The following is a 5,000-nucleotide window of genomic DNA, read 5'->3' as shown; positions in this document are numbered from 1 at the left end:
TAGCGTTTCTTCCGAGTCAACCCGCTCACGAAACTCTCTCTCTCTCGTCGTGGAATCCCCGCGTCGGAGAGTAAAACGCCGAAGGCTTACTATGAAACTTACGTCTCTCGACGATGGGACGATCCACGCGAAGAGTTGTTACGTGCACGCGTATGGTGCGATTGCGTCGATTCGCTTTTCTGTACGGGGAGTAATAGAACGTTGAGTTGACTTATCGGGTCTTCGTTGGAATTACCGTCGCTGGCATTGTAAACTCCAGATGACCTTGTGATTCCTTCGTCGGGCACTGGTAAAGGGTGGCGATGATGCGTTCTATAATAGAAATACCCGTCGTAGCGTTTCTTCCGAGTCAACCCGCTCACGAAACTCTCTCTCGTCGTGGAATCCCCGCGTCGGAGAGTAAAACGCGAATTCATACTATGAAAACTTACGTCTCTCGACGATGGGACGATCCACGCGAAGAGTTGTTTACGTGCACGCGTATGGTGCGATTGCGTCGATTCGCTTTTCTGTACGGGGAGAAATAGAACGTTGAGTTGACTTATCGGGTCTTCGTTGGAATTACCGTCGCTGGCATTGTAAACTCCAGATGACCTTGTGATTCCTTCGTCGGGCACTGGTAAAGGGTGGCGATGATGCGTTCTATAATAGAAATACCCGTCGTAGCGTTTCTTCCGAGTCAACCCGCTCACGAAACTCTCTCTCGTCGTGGAATCCCCGCGTCGGAGAGTAAAACGCGAATTCATACTATGAAAACTTACGTCTCTCGACGATGGGACGATCCACGCGAAGAGTTGTTTACGTGCACGCGTATGGTGCGATTGCGTCGATTCGCTTTTCTGTACGGGGAGAAATAGAACGTTGAGTTGACTTATCGGGTCTTCGTTGGAATTACCGTCGCTGGCATTGTAAACTCCAGATGACCTTGTGATTCCTTCGTCGGGCACTGGTAAAGGGTGGCGATGATGCGTTCTATAATAGAAATACCCGTCGTAGCGTTTCTTCCGAGTCAACCCGCTCACGAAACTCTCTCTCGTCGTGGAATCCCCGCGTCGGAGGGTAAAACGCGATATATAATAGTATATGCCAGTGGTTCGCGCGCGTCGTCTCTGAGATACGCGGTCGACAGAGTTCCGAAAACACGTGATGTGCCACGATTTCCGTGCGTCTTACATCTTTCGACGATGGGACGATCCACGCGAAGAGAACGTTCGTGCTTGCGTGAGGTGCAACAGCGTCGATTCGCTTTTCTGTACGGGGAGAAATAGAACGTTGAGTTGACTTATCGGGTCTTCGTTGGAATTACCGTCGCTGGCATTGTAAACTCCAGATGACCTTGTGATTCCTTCGTCGGGCACTGGTAAAGGGTGGCGATGATTCGTTCTATAATAGTAATACCCGTCGTAGCGTTTCGACCGATGTCACCCGCCACGAATGTCTCTCTCGACGTGGAAACCCCGCGCCGAAGAGTAAACGCGAAGGCTTACCATACGAAAGAAAACGGTATTATACGCCTGTGGTATGTGCGTCTCGGCTCTGTGATACGCGATCGGCAGAGTTACAAAAAAACGTTGATGGGCCACGATTTCCGTGCGTCTTACATCTTTCGACGATGGGACGATCCACGCGAAGAGTAGTTACGTGCTCGCGCGAGGTGCGATAGCGTCGATTCGCTTTTCTGTACGGGGAGAAATAGAACGATGAGTTGACTTATCGGGTCTTCGTTGGAATTACCGTCGCTGGCATTGTAAACTCCAGATGACCTTGTGATTCCTTCGTCGGGCACTGGTAAAGGGTGGCGATGATTCGTTCTATAATAGAAATACCCGTCGTAGCGATTCGGCCGAGACACCCGCCACGAAACTCTCTCTCGTCGTGGAATCCCCATGTCGGAGAGTAAAACGCGAAGGCTAACTATATAAGAAACATATAGTATTATTTATGCCTGTGGTTCTCCGTTTGTCCTACTCTCAGATACGCGACTCGGAGAGTTACGAATAATCGTGATGGACCACGATTTCTGTACGTCTTACATCTTTCGACGATGGGACGATCCACGCGAAGAGATCATTCCTGCTTGCGTGAGGTGCGATAGCGCCGATTCGCTTTTCTGTACGGGGAGAAATAGAACGATGAGTTGACTTATCGGGTCTTCGTTGGAATTACCGTCGCTGGCATTGTAAACTCCAGATGACCTTGTGATTCCTTCGTCGGGCACTGGTAAAGGGTGGCGATGATTCGTTCTATAATAGAAATACCCGTCGTAGCGATTCGGCCGTGTCACCCGCCACGAAAATCTCTCTCGTCGTGGAATCCCCGCGTCGTAGAGTAAACGCGAAGGCTTGCTATAGAAGACTATAGTTTATACGCCTGTGGTTCACCGGTTGCCTGCTCTCCGGGGTACGCGATCGCGCAGGAGTTACGGAAGAACTTGATGGGCCACGATCTCCAAGCGGCTATATCTTTCGACGATGGGACGATTCACGCGAAGAGAACGTTCGTGCATGCGTGAGGTGCGATAGCGTTGATTCGCTTGTCTGTACGGGGAGAAATAGAACGATGAGTTGACTTATCGGGTCTTCGTTGGAATTACCGTCGCTGGCATTGTAAACTCCAGATGACCTTGTGATTCCTTCGTCGGGCACTGGTAAAGGGTGGCGATGATTCGTTCTATAATAGAAATACCCGTCGTAGCGTTTCGACCGATGTCACCCGCCACGAAATTCTCTCTCGTCGTGGAATCCCCGCGTCGGAGAGTAACCGCCGAAGGCTTGCTATAGAAGACTATAGTTTATACGCCTGTGGTTCACCGGTTGCCGGCTCTCCGGGGCACGCGATCGCGCGAAGGTTACGGAGGGACGTGAAGCGCCCGAGCAATGAAACGTCCGCAGGAGGAAACGAGCAACCGCCGAACATTGTTTCGCGACGTTTCCATAATGTATTGTCGTTTCGCTCGCATCCCGCTTCTTTCCCCTAGTTTCCTCGACGCGTAGTTTCGCAGCCTTAGTGGACGAATCATTCTCGATTCGAGGAAAGATATGCAGTGGGGCGTGCAATGAGCCCGCCAGAGACCACGATCTCCAATGCGTCTTTACATCTTTCGACGATGGGATGATCCACGCGAAGAGAACGTTCGTGCTTGCGCGAGGTGCGTTAGCGTCGATTCGCTTTTCTGTACGGGGAGAAATAGAACGATGAGTTGACTTATCGGGTCTTCGTTGGAATTACCGTCGCTGGCATTGTAAACTCCAGATGACCTTGTGATTCCTTCGTCGGGCACTGGTAAAGGGTGGCGATGATTCGTTCTATAATAGAAATACCCGTCGTAGCGATTCGGCCGAGTCACCCGCCACGAAACTGTCTCTCTTTCGTCGTGGAAACCCCGCGTCGGAGAGTAAAACGCGCGAAGGCTGTGACTGTAACATATATATATACAGTATACAATGCCTGTGGTTTTTGCGCGTGTCGGCTCTTCGGTATACGCGATCGGCCAGAGTTACGGAGGGACGGTGAAGCGCACGAGAAATTGAAACGGCCGCACGATTGGAACCGAGCAACCGTCGAACATTGTTTCGCGACGTTTCCATAATGCGTTTTCGTTTCGCTCGCATACCGCTTCTTTTCCCCTAGTCTCTGAGACGCGTTTTCGAGCCGTTCTTCTACTATCGATTCTCGTAGAGAGAAGGGACCGGGTAGTCTGGAAGTGGAACCCGCATCTTGCGTGTACCGTACACGGAATTGAGAGGACCGGCCGTGAAGCTCGTTTTAAAGCCGTGCGTCTGACACCCAACTCTTGCGCGCCAATTTCGCGGCAAGAGATAATATGGGACGAATGACCGGCAAAGAGCCAGCTGTGAAGTCTGTTTTTTTAATCGAATCCGTGGACGTGTGTATGCCGTAGCGTCGCTCGTCGTGTTCGTTCATGGTCGTTCCGAGAGAAAGAACGAAAGCGGTAACGAAGGGACCGGCCGTGAAGCTCGTTTTAAAGCCGCGCGTCTGACACCCAACTCTTGCGCGCCAATTTCGCGGCAAGAGATAACATGGGACGAATGACCGGCAAAGAGCCAGCTGTGAAGTCTTTTTTCATTATTTGCTTTCAATCGATCGATCGGTACGATTCGTGCAACGTTTCGCGCGATGCGACGCGAAAACATGCGCGCAACAATAGATGCGTCTGATCGGAAGAACGCGAGGGTCGACTGCACGCGATGGATTCAGTATCGGGTAGGATACAAAATATATCCCCGTCGTTTCCACGCGTGCGAGTCTTCTGCGTCTTTCGCGGGTTTTTGAATGCACTATACGCCCGGAACGTCGAGAAATATATACATATTACTTGAACGTTTTTCGTCTCGAAAGGCTTCGGTGTCGTCTCCAAGGCGACGCCTGAATCTCCTTCGCGCGCTGGTCGGAGATTCAGGTATCAACTTTTATCTTCTCTTTGAAAGAAGAGAGATATTAGGTCGAACAAATGAGAATAAAATTATATATGTGAAATATAAAATTTATACGATTACCCTGAACGGTGGATCACTTGGCTCGTGGGTCGATGAAGAACGCAGCTAATTGCGCGTCAACGTGTGAACTGCAGGACACATGAACATCGACATTTCGAACGCACATTGCGGTCCACGGATACAATTCCTGGACCACGCCTGGCTGAGGGTCGTTTACGTACCATACACTGCTTGCGTAGCTCTGTCAAATCCCCGCCGTCGTTCACCTCTTCGGATCGAACGTTTTTTTACCGAAGGGCGCAAAGAACGTTTCTGAGTCGGGTTAAGAGAAGGATGCTACGTACGAGCGAACGATGGGTGTCTCGTCGGCGTTTGTCGCGGACACGCGAAAATTCTGTGAATTTCACGGACAGTGTACGTTCTAGTTGTTGCAAAACGATCGGAATCGTTTGTATGGACTCGCGTGAGTGTTCGCGGCGTCGTGCGTCGTTCAATTACGACCGCCCGCGGATACCGCTCCACTGCGATATGGATCTGAGCGAC

At 50.9% G+C, this 5,000-nt stretch overlaps 1 non-coding gene across 1 annotated transcript; it reads left to right on the top strand.

Annotated features, from left to right (window-relative positions):
• Window positions 1-4,514: 4,514 nt before the first annotated feature.
• LOC143176752 (5.8S ribosomal RNA) lies at window positions 4,515-4,669 on the top strand. Its single transcript, XR_013001262.1, has one exon. It is a non-coding gene; the product is annotated as a 5.8S ribosomal RNA (ribosomal RNA).
• The last annotated feature ends 331 nt before the right edge of the window (window positions 4,670-5,000 follow it).

This window comes from Nomia melanderi, unplaced genomic scaffold, assembly GCF_051020985.1.
Source record: "Nomia melanderi isolate GNS246 unplaced genomic scaffold, iyNomMela1 scaffold0797, whole genome shotgun sequence".
Lineage (NCBI taxonomy): Eukaryota > Metazoa > Arthropoda > Insecta > Hymenoptera > Halictidae > Nomia > Nomia melanderi.
The sequence above is the reverse complement of the archived record's forward strand: the minus strand, read 5'-3'. Positions and strand labels throughout refer to the sequence as shown.